Source organism: Pelophylax lessonae (assembly GCF_965119305.1).
Source record: "Pelophylax lessonae genome assembly, chromosome: 1".
Classification (NCBI taxonomy): domain Eukaryota; kingdom Metazoa; phylum Chordata; class Amphibia; order Anura; family Ranidae; genus Pelophylax; species Pelophylax lessonae.
Genome location: NC_138768.1, coordinates 19,332,508 through 19,354,105, shown reverse-complemented (window position 1 = coordinate 19,354,105; position 21,598 = coordinate 19,332,508). Strand labels below are relative to the sequence as shown.

The 21,598-nt window shown below is 46.2% G+C and overlaps 2 protein-coding genes across 2 annotated transcripts in view; one reads left to right on the top strand and one right to left on the bottom strand.

Annotated features, from left to right (window-relative positions):
• Positions 1-21,598, top strand: part of LOC309551481 (vomeronasal type-2 receptor 26-like) — a gene marked incomplete at both ends in the record, with an annotated part of 1,345,010 nt that overhangs the window by 864,204 nt on the left and 459,208 nt on the right. The window lies entirely within an intron of this gene.
• Positions 1-21,598, bottom strand: part of LOC309568971 (vomeronasal type-2 receptor 26-like) — a gene marked incomplete at both ends in the record, with an annotated part of 54,586 nt that overhangs the window by 26,160 nt on the left and 6,828 nt on the right. The gene's annotated exons all lie outside the window — the stretch shown is intronic.

Here is a 21,598-nt window from a genome sequence, read left to right as displayed (position 1 = left end):
CTTCTTCATGACCTTTTTGTGTCTTTAGATTTTCCCCATTATACAGGCATTGTGGATATATCTTTTTAAATCCAGCCTTTAATAATGCTGTCAGTTTCGTTTGGATCCATTTCGGATTGTCTCTGGCGATCTGCTACCTCCTCTGCATACATTCATGTCCGGACCGGATGTTGTCATCCCCGACCTTCCGGTTCCGGCGGAACAATGCGATGCGGTCGCGTCTTGATGACGCACTTCCTCTTCGGTCTCCATTGGACCACTGGGCGTACCTCGCTCTCACTCCCTCGGTGACGTCAGACGCCGAGGGAGTGGAGAGGGTGTATAAATGCCGGCGCTACATGGTCAGTATTACACTAGACCACCGGGGAACGACATATGATCTTTGAGACCATTTGCGGTAAATGAAATCTTCCAAACCCTGCTTCTTTCCTTACATCTTTGGTAGATTCAGATGCTGACTATGTCCTTCTATGCCTCTCTTTTCTTTCTCCTCCCGTGCAGTCTCCTTCATTTCAAGTGTACTATTGGAAAATTTGTTGAATTAAAATGGCGGTGAACTTTTGATTACTGCATGATAATTCAGGTGCTTAATTTTGTCAATTCTGGGTAAGTATGCACACCCTCAAAACTTGACAGAGCCGTATTATGTTTACCACTGTCATTAACAAACTCCATTTTTCTCTTCAAGGGATACCTCCCATTTGGGGATATTAAGGAAACTTTGCTTTCCCTCCCTGCCTTTTTTACATTGGGGTACCTAGTGAATCAACTGCACATTCATTATAATCAGGTGACTATTTTAGTAATTTTTCAACCTGATATTTAGTCCCATATAACTGGAGACATAGCAATCTTGGGTTGAAGTGTATTTCCATGCTCTGGTCTCATTATCTCTACCCATCATTCCTAGCTTGGCTGCCACCCTCTCTATGGGTCAACTCTAAGAGTTTGGATGTCTCGGTTCCCCTCCCCCTCTGTGCTTGCTTGGGTGGCGTCACCTCTATTGCCTCCACCTTCGGCATAAGAAAGGGTTCAGGTCATCTTAAGGTACTTTCATTGGTATCATTGTCTTTCTAATTATGTAAATCAATTGGGCACTCAACTTTAGGACCATTGAGAAAAGCCCTATATATATACACATGCTATGTCTTTTATGTTTTTTCTTTTGTTACCTAGAAATGTTCACTCTCGAGAAATGTCTATGAAAACTCCTGAAGAAGCTATTATGAAGATGGCGAAACATGTAGAGTTTATATTTTCGAGTGCATTTTCTTGATTTTATCATTTTATATTGATGTACTGTCTTGTCCTCACTTCCTATGTGTAATAAAATGTACAATTTTTGAGAATTCAGATTTTTCTCCATCATTTTGCACCGTTAAAGTCCCGCTCTACAAGAGGCACGCATTCCCCTTTTTTTTCCATGGAGAAGGACAAAAAGAAATTCCGACTGACGGAAGGAGGATGTAGACTCCAAGTATTGTTTCAGAGTATTGCCCACATCTAGCGGATGAACTGGAGGTCACCTTAGGGTTTGACCCTAGGATAGGTATTAGGACCACTCTGTCCTGGAAGAAGGTCAGAAAAAGGCTCTTTGCAACCTAGATTGTGTACTTCAGAAACTCTCTTTGCGGAGGTGATAGCTACCAAAAACCCTGTCTTCAGCGTAAGCTCCTTGATTGACATGGAGGCCACGTCCACAGAAGAAAAGAAGTCCAAGACTAATGGGAGATCCCATTTTAGGAATCTCGGTCTTCTCTGCGGCCTGAGCCTGACTGCTCCCTTAAAAAACTGTTGGACCAGTTGATGTTTTGCCCACAAAATTCAGGAGAAGGCTGAGATGGCCGAAACTTGCACCCGGAGAGAACTGATTGATAAGGAGAGATCCAGCCCGGACTGCAAGAAACTCAGGACTTGTTGGATGGCAGGTGTGTCCACTGGACCAAACCCCTGGACTTGATGACTCATGAACTTAGCCCAAATCCTCTCATAGACCTTGTTAGTGCTACCCCTTCTTGATTTCATGAGAGTAGGAATCACCTTTTCTGGGCAACCGAGTGCCTCCAACCTCCCCCTCTCAAGAACCAAGCCTTGAGGTGCAGGGCATGGTTTCAGAGTAGGACCCTGTGATAGAAGGTCCGGCCTGAGGGGTAGAGTGATTGGATCCCTGAAGCTGAGGAGAGTCAACAGGGAAAACCAGGGTCTGTTGGGCCAGAAGGGAATTATTGCTAAGACTTACACCTTCTCCATTTTCAGTCTCCGAAGGAATTGGAGAATTATTGGTACTGGTGGAAAAGCATAGGCAATTTGGAAATTCCAACTGTCCGTGAGTGCATCTACTCCGAAAGCCTGAGGATCCCGGAACCTCGCATAGCATCTCCGGAGTTTTTTGTTGTGGGGGGCCACAAACAGATCTACTTCTGGAGACATCCCCAGGGACAGAACCCAATCGAACACTTCCTGATGGAGAGTAGGGATGATCGAACTTTTGAAAAGTTTGGTTCGGCCAGAACACCCGAACTTCCCGAAAGTTCGGCCCGGATTTCAGAACCCCATTGAAATCAATGGGACCCGAACTTCGGTAATCAAAAAAACCTATTTTGAAGCCCTAAAACCCAATAAATGCCCCTAAAAAGTGCCTAGGGTTCTGGGTCATGCCCCAGAGACTATTAATCACACAAAAAAAAGTTCTTAAAAATTGTCATTTTTGATAGAGAGACAATAATTGAAAAAATAAATAAATAAATAAAAAAATAAAAAAAAAATTCTTTGGATTTAGTGTCTGGGGGGTCTAAAAAGTGTACCTGTGAAGTTTCAGCTCTGTAGCATGTCCAGAACCAGAAAAAAAAGATTGTTTGTATTAGGTCACTTATAGAACAGGCATATGGCTCCGTTATTTTCACACCTTGCCGGTTTAGTAGCAAGCGTTTTTTTGTGCATTTTTTGGGGTCTTTGGAGGCAGGCAAAACATCTGAACTTGTGTATAGGGGTATATATACACACATACTTATATGTATATATACCCCTACATATATATAGGTGTGAAAGTAGCAGAAATCTATGCTTGCGCTAATTAAAAAATTAACACTAATATAGCTTCTCTCCTATCACACCTATATATGTGTAAGTGTAAAAATACATATAAGTATGTGTGTATATATACCCCTATACACAAGTTCAGATGTTTTGCCTGCCTCCAAAGACCCCAAAAAAATGCCTGCAACAACACACCTGGGCGTTTTTTTTTTGGCGCTTGCGTTTTTTTGGGCATTTTTTGGGGTGTCTTTGGAGGCAAGCAAAACATCTGAACTTGTGTATAGGGGTATATATACACACATACTTATATGTATTTTTACACTTACACATATATAGGTGTGATAGGAGAGAAGCTATATTAGTGTTAATTTTTAATTAGCGCAAACATAGATTTCTGCTACTTTCACACCTATATATGTAGGTGTATATATACATATAAGTATGTGTGTATATATACCCCTATACACAAGTTCAGATGTTTTGCCTGCCTCCAAAGACCCCAAAAAATGCCCAAAAAAAGCCAGCTACAAAAATGCCCAGGTGTGTTTTTGCAGCAGGCGTTTTTTTGGGGCATTTTTTTGGGGGTCTTTGGAGGCAGGCAAAACATCTGAACTTGTGCATAGGGGTATATATACACACATACTTATATGTATTTTTACACTTACACATATATAGGTGTGATAGGAGAGAAGCTATATTAGTGTTAATTTTTTAATTAGCGCAAGCATAGATTTCTGCTACTATCACACCTATATATGTCTAGGTGTATATATACATATAAGTATGTGTGTATATATACCCCTATACACAAGTTCAGATGTCATGCCTGACTCCAAACTTGTCCTCAAAAAAGCCCTGTAAACGCATGCAGCCAAAAAGCAGGCTGACAGGCGAGAAGCCATATCCCTGTTCTATAAGTGACCTAAGAGAAACAATCTTTTCTCTATAGCGGTCACCCTGACATGGAAGGGTTTGGTCACCCTGCTATAGCAGTCAGAGTCAGTTAACCCTACACTACACTACGGTCCCCTTACACTTAACACTTTCCCTACAGAAACAAAATGTTTGCATCTAACTAAAGTGTAAAAAAGCACTCTAACTACACTAGATATCCCTTTCCTCACACTAATAATTGCTAAATGACACTTTGAAGCAGAAGTAACAGAACTGCTTCCATTCTCTTCCATGTCCCTGTATTACAATGCTAGGAATTTGGCGGGGCTATGTTATATACTGGGGGGCGTATTCACTAATGATTGGCCTGTGGACCCCCTAGTCACTCCAATCACATTCCTAGCATTCTCCTGTCCCCTCAATTGGCTTTTACTAATGGTTCTGTTCCAATCACGGGCTTTTAAAGCCCATTTACTGTCCCATTGCATTTTGGTTGGTTCTGGTTGCCGAATTCCGAACTTTTTGGGCAAAAAGTTCGGAATTCGGCCGAACCTCGAACAGCCAATGTTCGGGTCGAAACCGATGGTCGACCCGAACCGTTCGATCATCCCTAATGGAGAGACCACTCGTTGTTGTCGAGTTTGTATCTGGACAGAATGTCTGCTTCCACGTTCAGTACTCCTGGAACAAAGACTGCCGAGAGATTGGCCAGATATTGTTGAGCCCAGGACATGATCGGTTCCGTCTCCTGGAGAAGAGACATGCTGCGAGTACCTCCCTGCCTTTTGACATGTGCCACTGCTGTGGTGTTGTCCATTCTGAGTAACACAGAAGTTCCCTGAGTCAGATGGCGGAAAGCCTGAAGGGCCTTGAAGGCAGCTCGCAGTTCCAGAATATTGGATACTACTCCGTGAGCAGAGAAATTCCACCTGCCTTGTGCCACTTCTGATAGACAGTGGGCTCCCCAACCTGTACTGCTGGCATCGGAGGTTATCGTGATCCAGGTAATTGGAGCGATCGAATGGCAATTTCTGAGATTTGCTCGGCGTAGCCACCAAGGAAGGCAACCCTTTATGAATGGGGTCCTCTGTCGTCCATTGTTGGAGAAAACCCCTCTGGAAGGGTCTCAGCTTCCACAAAGCCCACTTTACCATGGGGGATGTAGCCACAAGCGTCCCCACTACTTTCAGACACTGATGGGCAGTGAGACGGGAGGCAGCTAGGGCTAGAGCCACCCTGCCTTGAACCACCGGAAGTTTCTCTTCGGGCAGGGAGATGGTGCATTTTATTGTGTTGAACAATGCCCCTAGGAACACAAGCGACTGCGTCTGCACCAGATGGCTCTTTTCGAGGTTCAGAATCCACCCAAACTCTTGGAGAGTGGAAGTCACTTGATCTAGATGTAACAGCTGCTGGGATCTGTCCTGGGACAGAAAAAGCAGGTCGTCCAAATAATGGTGTAATCTGATACCCCTGATCCTGATAAGGGCTACAACTGCCAATAAGGTCTTGGTAAACGTGCGAGGCGATGTTGAAAGCCCGAAGGGGAGACATGTGAACTGCATCAGAGAAACTGTTGATACTTTCTTGCCACTGGCACATAAAAGTACGCATCTTTCAGATCTATGGATGCTAGCCAGTCTCCTGGGAGGACCGATTGCTGGATTATGACCAGGGACTCCATCTTAAACTTTTCTCAACAAATAGATCTGTTGAGCTATGGGAGGTCTATTACAGGTCGCCAAGTGCCGTTCTTCTTCTGGACAAGGAAGAGGGGAGAATAGACTCCCTGACCTCTTTCTGCTTCGGGCACTGGAAGTACAGCTCGCTGAGCCAATAAGGTTTCTAGATAGGAAAGAAGGACCTTCTTTTTCTCTGATGAAGGAGGAAGAGATGTAGCAACGAACCTGGGCTTGGGAAAGTTGTTGAACACCCAAGAGTGCCCCTGGGACACGATGTCTAAAACCCAGGGATTCGGGATTGAGGCTGCCCAGATATCCTGAAATTGGAGCAATCTGGATCCTACTGGGGATGCCTGGACGGGCCCAACCTCAAAAGGATTCCAACCTCTCCCGTAAGACTTGCCCGGTCTGTAGCTGCGCGCCTCCCAAGAGTGATTTACATTCTGCCTTCTTGGGAAAGAGCGCTTCTGAGCGCCTGGGCGTTTATCCCAGGGAGGGAGGAACCCAGACTTCCCGCCCATGGCCCGAGTTATGGCTGCATCCAATTTGTTCCCAAAAAGGGAAGAACCCTCAAAGGGAATCCGGCACCACGACTGTTTTGATGCAGAGTCAGCTACCCAAGGATGAAGCCAGAGGGCACGTTTAGCCGTGACTGAAGACAGCATAACTCGGGCATAAAGGCAAATGGTGTCTATAGATGCCTCCCCCAAGAAACGCGCAGCCATCTTCAACTCCTGAATCGGAGAGCACCGAAGAACTTCTTCCGAAACTCCTTTAAGAGTATCATCCAGGGCAATTATCTAAATTTCCATGGCTTTTGAAACTGTAGCCAAGGCCAATGCTGGCTTGCAGGCCATGCCAGCTGAAAGATACGCCCGTTTGAGGTTGGCGTCAATCCTCCTATCCAAAGGATCCTTAAACGATACCGTATCCTCCAATGGAAGAGTGACGTGTTTCACAAGTCGCATCACAGCTGCGTCTACCAGGGGAGGAGACTCCAGGTGCTTCACCTCCTCCTGTTTAAATGGATATAGCTTTGCCAATTTTTCTTCTCCACTTTGCTCCATTCTTCGGAGATTATATCTCCCAGTTCCCCTAGGAAGGGAAAGTTCAAACGTTCCTTGCACAACTGTTTAAATTTTTTTTTCTGCTTCCCAGTCAAGGGCTTCTCTCACCACCTTGACTAAGGGGGAGACGAGGTTGAACTCAAACCCTGTACCGGAGTCATCCGAATCGGACTCGGATTCCGAAGGAAGAATGGAAGGATGGCTGGGTTGGGAAGATTCAAACGGATCTTGGACCAGAAAATCTCTTCCAGGAGAGCGGGATGGCCCTGCAGAAGTACTTGGCCTGTGTAGCTCAGCAAGGGAGTCTTTAAGGACTCTACGCACAACCTCCTCAATATGCTGGTCCGACTTTTCCCGTTCACCCATAGCTTGGGCATAGCAGGGTTTGCACAGAGGGGAACCATCCATTACTAGGTTACCACACCCCCAACACTTCTTCCCGTTCGGACGCTCTGAGTGGCCATGATGTTTGGTAGAGGAAGACTGGCCACTGTGTCCCCTATTCTGGGGAGAGCTTCGTCTGGACCTAGACGAGGAGCGCCGGTGGTGCGATTTAGAATGCCTGTCTTCGCTGCGTGCGCTGGGCTGCTGGTCAGACCGAGAAGAACTGGAGACAGACATATAGGATAGAAAGAGACATAAGCTGAAAAAACCTACGGTCTCCCTGCCCATAAAATTGCCCAGCACATACCTTGAATGAGTGGGCTGGCCACTAGGGGGCGGAGATGCATCCATACAATATCTTTTTCAGCTGGACATGAAAAGAAAAATAGCAGGCTAAGGACCAATCATTCAGAAATGAGAAGACCAAGACAAAAACTGTGTAAACCAAGTGTGGTATCTTACCTTACAAAGTCAAGCCAGTGTCTGGGGGAGACTGAAGGACGAGCCGACCTTCCCACCAGCTCTGACACAGCAGGCAGTTTAGATAGACCGCTTTGCGGTCGGTGAGCGATACTGCGCATGTGCGAGTGACGTCATGCGTCACCCCCGCGCGCCGATCCTAACCCCCCGGACTAGAGACACGAACCGGAGGTATAGTAAACTGCACACTCCCGGGCGAACCCGGACCATTAACAGGGGAGAAAACTGACCCTAATAAACATGCCAGAAACACAATAAGGAAAAAGAAAGTACACATATAAGAGTAAGAAAAGGGTCCCATAACAGGGCTTACCACCCTGCCCGGAGCAGAGACGGGTCCAGAGATGCACCACCAGCTGAATCTTCGGGCAATGATGGGTCACCCGCAGCAGCCGGGCTCTCTCGGCTGGACCACAGAGCTCCTGCATAGGGTCTCTTCTATTGCCCCCTCCATACCCTGCTAAGAGCAAGGGCTTAGCGGAGGCTCCAAGACCCAATCCTGCTTTCGCGTATAGGACCGTATTTGTAGGAACATAACACTGTATGTATGAGGAGGACAAAAAAGGAACATGGATGCTGAAAGGGAGCAAAGATTTATGGGAGTGGGGTCCTATGAGGTAGGAGAGGAGGCGGGGCCTACCCGAACGTATGCTGCCATGGAGTCTGTCAGAAAATTAGTATTTCATGTATTTGGACAAAATTTATAATGCTACATATCTTTGGTTAAAAAATAAAAATAAAAAAATCAGTGTATATTATTTGGTTTTTGTGAAAGTTATAGAGTTATGGTGCCAATCACTGAAAATTGATCACACCTGATGTACTGATCTCCTTACTTGAGACACTAACGAGCCAGGACAGCACCAACACCACCCCTTCTGTATAGGGGTATATACACACACACACACACACACACACACACACACACACACACACACATATATATATATACAGATACACACATATAGGTGTGAAAAGAAGGTAACACCATCCCTGCAAATAATTTCAGTAGCGCAGGGATAGGGTTCCGCTCCTTTCACACCTATATGTGTGTATGTGTATATATATATATATATATATATATATATATATATGTATTTATATATATATATATATATATATATATATATATATTTATATATATATATATATATATATATATATATATATATATATATATATATGTGTGTGTGTGTGTGTATATATACCCCTATACAGAAGTTCAGATGTCATGCCTGCCTCCAAAGATGCCCAAAAAATGCCTAATAAACGCCTGGAACAAAAACGCCCAGGTGTGAAAGGACACAGATGTAAGGGAGCACCCCGATGGGGACACTGATGTAAGGGAGCACTCCGATGGGGACACTGATGTAAGGGAGCCTTTGGTTCGCCCGTGACAGCTCCACAAAGTGACCGGGACCTAACCGTGAGCTCTCCCCGGAAAAATCCGGGTTTAACATTGGAGTCTATGGAGGGGGGAGGCCCGGTTCTCGGGGTCACTGCTCCGCGGCCATGGGTCCCAGAGACCCTAAATTTTTATCAGCCGTAGGGAAGGGTCTCGATAAAATTGTGGGGTCTCCAGCACCTTTGGTTCGCCCGTGACAGCTCCACAAAGTGACCAGGGAAACGAGAAACTCTACCCGGAGACACCCCGGATTTAACATTGGCGTCTATGGGGAAAATGGGTCCACTTTGGCACGTCGCTGCTCTGAGCCCAAAGGTCCCAGAGACCCCAATTTTTTTCCAGATGTACCTGAGGGTCTTGGCTACCTACCATATTTTTTTTCGTGTCTGACGGGACCTATGGCTTGGCCGTGACAGCACCCCAAAAGGACCGTGACCTAACCGCGAGGTGACCAGGTTTTAACATTGGAGTCTATGGTGGGGGGAGGCCCAGTTCTCGGGGTCACTGCTCCGCGCCCATGTGTCCCAGAGACCCCAATTTTTTGACCGGGAAAAACAGAAACTCTACCCGGAGACACCCCGGATTTAACATTGGCGTCTATGGGGAAAATGGGTCCATTTTGGCACGTCGTTGCTCCGAGCCCAAAGGTCTCCGAGACCCCAAATTTTTAACAGATATACCTGAGGGTCTTGGATACCTTGAGCCAAAATTGGGGTCTTTTGAATGGCTGGTTTCCTGGTAACGGTAAGTTGATCACCACCAGTGCTGCAGGACTGCGCCTCTGGATAGCTCCCTCCACAGTTCTTGGACAATAACTCCCCCGCAGAAGGTGCTATCGACCCCAACTTTTGGCTCCGAGCTGGGACTAGGCCAAGACACCCCTGATAAAAATTTGGAGTCTCGGGCACCCCATGCTTCAGAATGCACACTAGGGGTACCCACGGAGCTGGTGCTCCACGCCCATGTGTTCAAGGGCCACCAAACTCACAGGTTCCACGGCCAAGGGTTGGTGCTAGCTCCGCACCGAGCCTGGGCTGGACTGAACTTCTGGAAGGTTACCAAAATCGCGGAACCGCGACTAATTGTGGTATATCTCCGGATTGGTGAAAGGTAGACAGCTTTGCTAGGGCTCGTTAGATAGCCCCACCGCTTGGCTACAGAATTACACCCTAAGTTAAGTTCTAGACCCAGAATTCGATTTTTGAGGACACCACCAGTACATGCCCCCCAGCGTTCCACGACTAACGGTTCTAAAAATACACTGAGACCGAAAGGTGGTTGGGCATAGTCTCACAATGTCCCACGCCATGTTTGGGGTCTCCAGCACCTATGGTCCCCTGGTGACAGCTCCCCAAATAGACCGGGACCTAATCGCGAGCTCTCCCCGCAGCCTTCCGTCGGATAGTGCATCCGACGGACTGCGCATGCGGAGCTAGCTCCAACCCTTGGCCGTGGAACCTGTGAGTTTGGTGGCCCTTGGACGCATGGGCGCGGAGCACCAGCTCCGCGGGTACCCCTAGTGTGCATTCTGGAGCATGGGGTGCCCAAGACTCCAAATTTTTATCAGGGGTGTCTTGGCCGAGTCCCAGCTCGAGCACCCCATGCTCCAGATTTTTTCCGGGGAGAGCTCGCGGTTAGGTCCCAGTCACTTTGTGGAGCTGTCATGGGCGAACCAAAGGCTCCCTTACATCAGTGTTCCCATCGGAGTGCCTCCTTACATCAGTGTCCCCATCGGAGTGCCTCCTTACATCAGTGTCCCCATCGAAGTGTTCCCTTACATCAGTGTCCCCATCGGAGTGCTCCCTTACATCAGTGTCCCCATCGGAGTGCCTCCTTACATCAGTGTCCCTATCGGAGTGCTCCCTTACATCAGTGTCCCCATCGGAGTGCCTCCTTACATCAGTGTCCCCATCGGAGTGCTCCCTTACATCAGTGTCCCCATCGGAGTGCCTCCTTACATCAGTGTCTCCATCAGATTGCCTCCTTACATCAGTGTCCCCATCGGAGTGCTCCCTTACATCAGTGTCCCCATCGGAGTGCTCCCTTTGGTCAGAGTTCCCCTGTAATGTGTCCCAATCAGAACTGTGTTTTTGTGTTCTCTATCAGTAAATATTACGCCATTCCTCACATAAGCATACACTGCACTGTAATCTGATCCGTCCCCATAGTGCAGAGAGCGAGGCAGAATCTGACAATAGATTCTCTCCCCTCCTCCGCTCTCTACCGTCGGATGGTGCATCCGACGGACTGCGCATGTCAGTGTTGTCGCCGCCAGCACAGCTGATCTGGGCAGTCAGCTGCGGTGACGTCAGTCCGTCGGATGCACTATCCGACGGGAGGAACAATCCAACACAACAGTGGCACTGAATGGTGATGTGCGACAGGTGCACTGCTGAAGATCACTGATGGGCGACAGGTACACCGCTGATGGTTACTGATGGGTGACAGTAGCACTGCTGATGAGTGACAGGTGCACTTATGGGCACTGATGGGTGACAGATGCACTGGGGGGGGGCAGTAACACTGCTGATGGGCACTGATGAGGACTGTAACATTGCTGATGAACGATGTGACAGGTTTTCTTTGTGTTGTGATTGTGCAGTAAACTGTAAGTCAGGATCATAAATCCTATGACTGGTAAGAATGTGCACATTTATGTTCTTTTAGCTAAATTATTATTTAATTTTTTCTTGAATTCCGCCCCGATTCACATGTATGCCGCTTTGTATGCAGGGTACGGCAGCCAGTTCATTTTAATGGGCTGCTGTGCCCAAGTTTTTTGCAGGGATAAGGTCCCTGCACCTTCTGTAAAATATGGCTGCACAAAATTCACATGGTGCTTTTGCGCTCTGCGGCTTCCATGTGTGGGAAACTGCACCACATTTTTCAGTGCATGGGGGTGCCACTAATGGCACCTACATGCCGGTGCGGGAATGTGTGTGGTTTACACGCACTTCTGCACCTGCATTTATGTGAACCTAGCCTAAACGTTGGGCACATTTTCTAATCTGGTTCATTAAACTTTGTGTGGAACTTGCTTGAAAGTTGTGTGATTCTTTTGTGAAAACATTTATAAATAGACCCTTAAATGTACAAAAAGAAAAACTTAAGTTTTTTCATCATTTATGAAAAATATTGCACTACGCTTTATTTGAACAGGATAAGCTTAAACCCATTAGGACCATCCGCCCACATGGCAACGTACCTGTATGTCACTGCTTTATTCCGGGTTAAGAGCATGCCCCCCTCCCCCCAAAACCCCCCTACTGACTCCAGCTGTGACTGGACACAGCAGGATTTCATCGGCAGGTCCAGGCCAATGATTCATGGCTGAGACCTGCTTATCAACTGTGTCCAATCACAGCAAAGAGCCCTGTGTTGACAGATAGTGATGAGCCGAACCCCCCCCCCCCCCCCCCCCGGTTTGGTTCGCACCAGAGCACAGCAAACAGAGGAAAAGTTTGTTTGAAAAAAACGTACCCCATTGAAGTCTATGGGACTCGAGCCTCAAAAATCAAACGGCCTCATTTCGAAGGCTAAAATGCAAGTTATTACACCCAAAAAAGTGTATGGGGGTCCAGGTCCTGACCTGGGAAACATGTAGCAATGAAAAAAAAAAACGTTTTTAAAAATTATAGTTTTTAAAAGAGCAGTGATTTACTGATTTTAATGAGGCTTAAAGTGAAACTATAAAAATGAAAAATTCCTTCAAATATTGTGCCTGGGGGGGTCTTCTTAATGTGCCTGTAAAGTAGTGCATCTCTAAGATGTATGTAGCCTGCTGCAGCAATACTGACATTTCTAAAGCAAAAAATGTCATATACAAATATACATACAAGTTTCAAATGGCATGTACTTGTCATACAGGTGCAGAAAAATTGGGCCTTGCTTGCTGATGGTGCCTGAACACCGTAACCCCTCACAGTTACTCTTGCTGGGTGCAGGAATGGGGCCTGCTGGCAAGAATTCCATGCAAATTTGAAATCGCTTGTGCTATACAAGTGCCAAAAATTGGGCCTTTGCCGTATGTGGTGCTTGAACACCGTAACCAAGGCCTCGCAGTTACTCTTGCTTGGTGCAGGAATGGGACCTGCTGGTAAGAATTCCATGCAAATTTGAAATTGCATGTGCTATACAAGTGCCAAAAATTGGGCCTTTGTGGAAGGTGGTGCCTGAACACCGTAACCAAGGACTCGTAGTTACTCTTGCTGGGTGCAGGAATGGGACCTGCTGGTAAGAATTGCATGCAAATTTGAAGTTGCATGTGCTATACAAGTGCCAAAAATTTGGCCTTTGCCGTATGTGGTGCCTGAAGAACGTAACCAAGGCCTCGCAGTTACTCTTGCTTGGTGCAGGAATGGGACCTGCTTGTAAGAATTCCATGCAAATTTGAAATCGCATGTGCTATACAAGTGCCAAATTGGGCCTTTGGTGTTGGTGGTGCCTGAACACAGTAACCCCTCACAATTAGCAGTTAAAAATGACATACAACATTTAAATTGTATGCAGCCTTGGGGGCTGGTAGTGACCTAAACCAAAAACATTGTTGGAAGCTAGTAGAATCAAGGTAGAGGAATAGGATAGGCAGCATATGCAGTCTTCAAGGGATGGCAGACACCTTGCAAATTCAATCTGTTACATCAGCATCAGGGGCCTGATAGCTCTTGTTTATCCAGGACTGGTTCATTTTGATGAAAGTCAGCTGATCAACAGAGTCTGTGGACAGACACACTCTTTTGTCCATCGCAAAACCTCCAGCGGCACTGAACGTCCGTTCAGAAAGCACGCTGGAAGCAGGACAGGCCAGTAGCTCCATTGCATATTGAGCAAGTTCTGGTCAGTGGTCCATCCTCAAGACCCAGTAAGCCAGTGGATGGGCAGCTGGAAAGGTCTCCAAGTCTGCTCTTGCACCTAGATAATCATGCACCATATGATGGAGACGCTGGTAATGGTTGCTTAAACCCCTGGGTGCTGCTGAGGACAAAATAACTGTTTAAAGGCAGTGCCTCAGAAACACGTCTGGAGAATGTTGACCTCAGTTGACAGTGTCTGGAAAGGCGGTATACAATTTGTTTTTTAAGGCCTCCTCAAGATGTTTATCCTCTGCTCCCTCTGCGAAGGCAGGATGAGCTCTGCAACTTTACCCTTGTAACGTGGATCAAGAAAGATTGCCAACCAGTAATTATCCCTCTCCTTGATAGCATGAATCCTCGGGTCCTTTCACAGGCTTTGCAGAATCAGGGAGCCCATGCAATGCAAGTTGGAGGAGGCATGAGCTTCTGAGTCCTCTGGGTCACTAAGGATGATATTGTCAGCATGAGCAACCTCTCCCCAACCATGTACAACTCCTGGGGTTTCTGGGGAATCAAAACTATCCCTTGAAGACTGCTGTATGCTATCCTCTTCCTCTACATGCATGCTGCTGAAATCCTCATCCTCCTCCTGTGTGTTTTGTGGCCCTGCATGAATGATATCTGCATAAAGAGGGCCTTGTGAGGAAAGGAAGTCCTCCTCTTCCTGCCACTGTTCTGCCTTTAGTGCCATTTCCATGATTCCATGCAGCATGTGCTCTAGCTGGTAGACTAGCGGGATAGTATCAGTGACGCATGCATCGTCCCGGCTCACCATCTATGTGGCCTCCTCAAATGGTGACAGGACGATGCATGCATCCTTAATCAAAAGCCACTGGCGTGGCGAAAAAAAGCCAAGCTCCCCTGACCCTGTCCTTGTGCCATACTCACACAGGTACTGATTGATGGCCCTCTGCTGTGTGTGCAGCCGCTGCAGCATTGCCAATGTTGAGTTCCACCTGGTGGGCATGTCACAAATGAGGCGGTTGGTGGGCAGGTTGAATTCCCGTTGAATGTCAGATAAACGAGCACTGGCATTGAACGAACGGCGGAAATGGCCGCAGACTTTCCTGGCCTGCCTCAGGAGATCTTTGAAGCCCGGGTATCTGCTCAAGAAACTCTGCACCACCAGATTCAGGACATATGCCAAGCATGGAACATGTGTCAAGTGTCCCTGTCAGAGTGTGGAGAGAAGGTTGGTGCCATTATCGCATACAACCATTCCTGGCTCAAGCTATCATGGCGTCAACCCTCTCTGAGCCTGCCCATGCAGAGCTGACAGAATCTCTGCACTGGTGTGACTCTTATCCCCTAGACAGACCAACTGAAGCACAGCATGGCATATTTTAGCTTGACTGCTTGCGTAGTCCCTTGAACGCTTAGGGAGCACTGCTGCTGCAGAGGAGAATTGCGCAGAAGAGGACATGGAGGAAGAGGAGGAGGAGGTGGTGGTGGAGTAGCCAGATGGGGCAGAACCAGCACCAGCTTTTTAAAGGCATGGTGGCAAAACAAGCTGCAAGACCGAACCCTGACCTGCATCCTTCCCAGCTGCCAGCAGAGTTACCCAGTGCACCGTGAAAGAAATGTAACGTCCCTGTCCATGCCTGCTGGACCAAGGGTTAGCAGTAATGTGCACCTTCCTGCTGACTGCTTTGTCCAACGAGGCCAAAACACTACCTTACACATATCTGTAGTGATCTCTACTCCTACAGGTATGTGACCCCTATAGAAAAATCCACAACTGAGCAAAGGTTACTGTGGCTTATATCTGTAGTGATCTCTATTCCTACAGGTATGTGACCCCTATAGAAAAATCCACAACTGAGCAAAGGTTACTGTGGCTGATATCTGTAGTGATCTCTATTCCTACAGGTATGTGACCCCTATAGAAAAATTCACAACTGAGCAAAGGTTACTGTGGCTGATATCTGCAGTGATGTCTATTCCTACAGGTATGTGACCCCTATAGAAAAATCCACAACTGAGCAAGGTTACTGTGGCTTATATCTGTTGTGATCTCTATTCCTACAGTTCTATAAATATTTTAGAATGTTCCAGAAACTTATAGATGAACAATACTGGTACTGGTATCTGATGTAAAGAAAATCAATCTATCCCTACCTCACACAGGAACCTTGGCCCTCCCTACACTGCTACTCACTCACTGGCGCTATACTGTCTGATATGATGTAAAGAAATCAATCTATCCCTACCTCACACAGGAACCTTGCCCTCCCTACACTGCTAGAAATGTCTCTCTGCACTGTCTGACTAAAAAAAAAAGACTCTCTCCCTGCCTGAATCACGTGCCTGTCCCTGTCTGATCGCCCGCACAATGACTATACACCCTGCGGCTGCGTAAGCAGCCCTTTATGTAGTGTGGGGCGTGTACTTGGCCCCTAAGCCATGATTGGCTAAAGGCACCCTGCCTTAAGTCCAATCATGGCAGAGATCATTTGATTGGCCAAAGGATGAGGTCAGGATGCATGCTTTAGCCAATCACACGGCGTGAGTGCAGTGCATTATGGGAAACTCAAATTTCCCGCGAAGAAGCACATTTGTTTGTCATTCGACGAACAATCAAACAACCGATGTTTGAGTCGAACGTCGCCTCGACTCGAACTCAAAGCTCATCCTTATTGACAAACAGCACAGGGCTCTGTACAGATGAGATAATCTTTTTGTTTCCTCTCCCTGCAAAAAGATTTGCAGCACATATTATACACATTAACACTTGTTAGACGCGCGCTTATCCCTTTTATTCAACTGAGATGTTAACCCCCTTCCCAGCCAGTGTCATTAGTACAATGCCAGTGTATAGTATTAGCACTGATCACTGTATTAGTGTAACTGGTGATGTCGGTGTCAGTTACCTAGTTCCCACCAAGCATCCGTTAGCGTCAGATTTCCTGCCACACTATCACAGTCCCACTATAAGGCCTCATGCACACTGGATGTTTTTGGAGCTGCTGTTAGCAGCGTCAGACGTTTTTTTTTGCAGCTGCAGAACTCCCATCCATGTTATTATATGGACTCATGCACACATAGAGCTTTTAGGAGCTCCAAGTGGCATAGGCGTTTTATAGCTCCAAAAAAAACCCAAGAACTGTGCGTTCTGGAGCTCCAGCGTCAAGCTGCAAAAAACACCTGACGCGCCTAAACGCGCCTAAACGCGCCTAAACGTGGCATGACGCGCGTCGAGCAGCGTCAAGCGTTTTTTTTTTTTTATGTGATTGGTCATTGTAATGACCTGGAAACCAGAAAATACAGAAAAAATGTGATTGGTGACTGTAAGGACTCTTTTTCTTCTGCCTGGGGCAAGCGTAAGTGCAGCCCAACAAGGGGTATCATACGCTTGCCTCAAGCAGAAGAAAAGGACTCTTTTTCTTCTGCCCAACAAGGTACAAGGCACAGCTGAACTGAAGAAATGGGAGACATGAAAGGAACTGCCAAATTTTAAATTGCTTTATTTAAAAAAAAAAAAACAAGAAGGCAGAGCTTAGAAAGATACAACATTTCTTTTTAAATAAAATAATTTTGCCACAAAACTTCTCCATCAGGTGATAAGAAGAAATCGGCAAACTGGTTACGAATACCCATCACCCGTGCCGTTGACCTCAAGTCCATAAATTGCACCCGTTGATTTTGGTTTCGGGGTTCCGGTTCAACGGTGCTCCTCTCCTTCTCCCGCAGGAAGTTGTGGAGAACACAGCATGCCAGGACCACCTTAATGGCATTCTCCACATCAAGCTGCATGCAGGTGAGTAACACTCTCCATTTTGCTGTCAGGACTCCAAAGGCACATTCAACAACGCGGCGTGCACGGCTGAGACAATAATTAAATATTTTTTGGCTGTCGCTGAGACAATTCCCACTGTATGGCCTCATTATATTTTCACTAAGTCCGAAGGCCTCGTCTGCTACCATGACCAATGGTAAGCTTGGTTCCTCGGTACAAGGTAGAGGCCTTTTTTCTGGAATGTTGAACCTTCCTTCGTTTAGCCGACGTCCGAACGCTGAATCACGAAAAATGCGGGCATCACTCTGGCTGCCATATGCTCCAACGTCAACCACAACGAAACGCAGATTCGCAACAGCTAATGCCAGCAGGACCACCGAAAAGTATTTTTTATAGTTAAAATATGACGAACCTGAGTGCGGAGGCTTCTTGACCCTGATATGTTTGCCATCCAGTGCGCCCAGACAATTGGGAAACTGAGTTTTTTCCCAAAATTCATCAACCACTGCTTCCCAGAGGTCTTCAGTTGGCTCCGGCATTACGACTTGATTAAGCTCCTCCCATATTGTCATACAGCTTTCTCGGACTATCTTGCCAACCGTCGAGACACCAAGAAGAAAGTGGTGGTGTAAGGACACGAAACTCAATCCTGTAGCAAGGAACCTAAAAAAGAACTAAATTGGGAGTGTCAAAACAATACAACGCAATACATTTTGTACACATGCAATGCGACATAAGCTATGCAATCGGTTTGCAAGAAATCGCAATGAACAGACATCGCATGCGATTTGCATAGCAGTTCGGTACAAATTGCATGCATGCAATGTCATGCAATGTGTGACATTGCATATATGTGAACAGTCACTAACCCCCCCTTCAAAGCAAATATCACTTACCGGAGTGTCACGAGCAGTCGTTCCTCTGGTGACACACTGCTTCTCATCCTGGTGTCCATCCTTTCTAACCTTGGCCTGAGCCTCCCCAGCAGGTCATCGAAGACAGATACTGACATTCTTGTAAAGTTGAAGAATTTTTCAGGATGCATGCGAAGATGGGTGTACATTCTCTGAAAGTACCCCAACGTAGGACGCTGGGATACAATGGGATGTACCCAGAATCTACGCCGTCTGCTGCTTCTCTCCTCCTCCTCCTCCATCTGTCTCATGCGCTGCATCCTATGCAGAGCAATCAGAAGGATTGCCTCATCAATTTTTTGAATCACAGGATCCATTTTCCAAAAAAAAAAATCTCCCACAACTAGTAAAATGCTCTCTCCTCAGTTTCTCCTCACAAAATGGCATAGTCATGTGATATTTCTCATATTTTATGGAATTCTGGGTAATATGGAAGTGAATTTATGTAAAAAGTTGTGTTTACTTTAAAAAACGCTTGTTAGCGCTGACGCGCCTAAACGCGCTATACGCCAATGCAAAACGCGGCTTGACGCGCGTTTTTAACGCCGCTTTTTCCCGGCGTCAAGTAAACAGCTTTTGAGCACGTTTTTATGACGTCCTGTGTGCATGGAGCCTAAGTCTCTGATCACCACCATTACAAGTATAATTATTTAATTGTAGTGTATACCTACAGTGAGGGAAAAAAGTATTTGATCCCCTGCTGATTTTGTACGTTTGCCCACTGAAAAATAAATGATCAGTCTATAATTTTAATGGTCAGTTTATTTTAACAGTGAGAGACAGAATAACCACAAAAATAGCCAGAAAAACACATTCCAAAAAAGCTATAAATTGATTTGCATTTAAAACAATGTCCGGATAAGACAGAGCCTTTGGTGTCAGGCTGCACATGCTCAGTTTGGTGTGTATTGCTAGAGAGGTTTTTTTTTCTTTTCTTGGGGAAGTGTATGTGATCAGCACAGGGCCAATCAGCACTGTCCAGACAGAGGGTCCTAGATCCTGATAGAACAGCTCAGTACAGTATAAGAAAACTCCTCCTACATGCTTTACCATGAACTGATAGAAATCACAAGACTGCTACAGTATCTCACAAAAGTGAGTACACCCCTAACATTTTTTGTAAATAATGTATTATATCTTTTCATGTGACAACACTGTAAAAATAACACTTTTCTACAATGTGAGTGTACAGCTTGTATAACAGTGTAAATTTGCTGTCCCCTCAAAATAACTCAACACACAGCCATTAATGTCTAAACCGCTGGCAACAAAAATGAGTACACCCCTAAATGTCCAGATTGGACCCATTTAGCCATTTTCCCTCCCCGGTGTCATGTGACTGGTTAGTGTTACAAGGTCTCAGGTGTTAATGGTGAGCAGGTGTGTTAAATTTTGTTATTACTCTCACTCTCTCATACTGGTCCTTGGAAGTTCAACATGGCACCTCATGGCAAAGATCTCTCTGAGGATCTGAAAAAAAGAACTGTTGCTCTACTCAAAGATGGCCTAGACTGACTATAAGAAGATTGCCAAGACCCTGAAACTGAGCTGCAGCATGGTGGCCAAGACCATACAGCAGTTTAACAGGACAGGTTCTACTCAGAACAGGCCTCGCCATGGTCGACCAAAGAAGTTGAGTGCTCGTGCTCAGCGTCATATCCAGAGGTTGTCGTTGGGAAATAAATGTATGAGTGCTGCCAGCATTGCTGCAGAGGTTTAAGGTGTGGGGGGTCAGCCTGTCAGTGCTCAGACCATACGCTGCACACTGCATCCAATTGGTCTGCATGGCTGTCGTCCCAGAAGGAAGCCTCTTCTAAAGATGATGCAAAGAAAGACCGCAAACAGTCTGCTGAAGACAAGCAGACTAAGGACATGGATTACTTGAACCATGTCCAGTGGTCTGATGAGGCCAAGATGAACTTATTTGGCTCAGATGGTGTCAAGCGTGTGTGGCGGCAACCAGCTGAGGAGTACAAAGCCAAGTGTGTCTTACCTACAGTCAAGCATGGTGGTGGAAGTGTCATCATCTGGGGCTGCATAAGTGCTGCCAGCACTGGGGAGCTACAGTTCATTGAGGGAACCATGAATGCCAACATGTACTGTGACATACTGAAGCAGAGCATGATCCCCTCCCTTCGTAAACTGGGCCGCAGGGCAGTATTCCAACATGATAACAACCCCAAACACATCTCCAAGACGACCACTGCCTTGCTAAAGAAGCTGAGAGTAAAGGTGATGAATTGGCCAAGCATGTCTCCAGACCTAAACCCTATTGAGCATCTGTGGGGCATCCTCAAATGCAAGGTGAAGGAGTGCAAGGTCTCTAACATCCACCAGTTCTGTGATGTCATCATGGGGGAGTGGAAGAGGACTTCAATGGCAACCTGTGAAGTTCTGGTGCTCTCCATGCCCAAGAAGGTTAAGGCACTGCTGGAAAATAATGGTGGCCACACAATATATTAACACTTTGGGCCCAATGTGGACTTTGCACTAAGGGGTGTGCTCACTTTGGTTGCCAGCGGTTTAGACATTAATGGCTGTGTGTTGAGTTATTTTGAGGGGACAGCAAATTTACACTGTTATACAAGCTGTACACTCACTACTTTACATTGTAGCAAAGTATTTATGTATTTATTTTCCAGCACATAAAATGCAATTAGAGGAGAAGCGTTTTAACCTCAGGGAACGTGGGGGGTTCTTTACTGTTAGGGCTACAAGATTGTGGAATTCTCTACCACATGAGGTGGTTTCTGTGGGAAGTATGGCTACTTTCAAAAGACTCTTGGACGTACATCTCAAGGATCAGAACATTAAGGGGTATGAGAGATGATTACGGCCACGCGCGCCTACACAGATTGAACTGGATGGACTATTGTCTTTATTCAACCTCAACTACTATGTAACTATGTAACTATGTAAAGTGGCATTTCTTCAGTGTTGTCACATGAAAAGATATAATAAAATATTTACAAAAATGTGAGGGGTGTACTCACTTTTTGTGAGATAGTGTATATACTGCTGATGAGAAAAAGTATTTAGCTGATTATATTTACTAAAATAATTGCATTTCCATGTCCTGTGTACTGTGGGAGACCAGATATAGTGACTGCAGGCTCCGGGGTTTTATTAACACTTTAGGCGAATTTA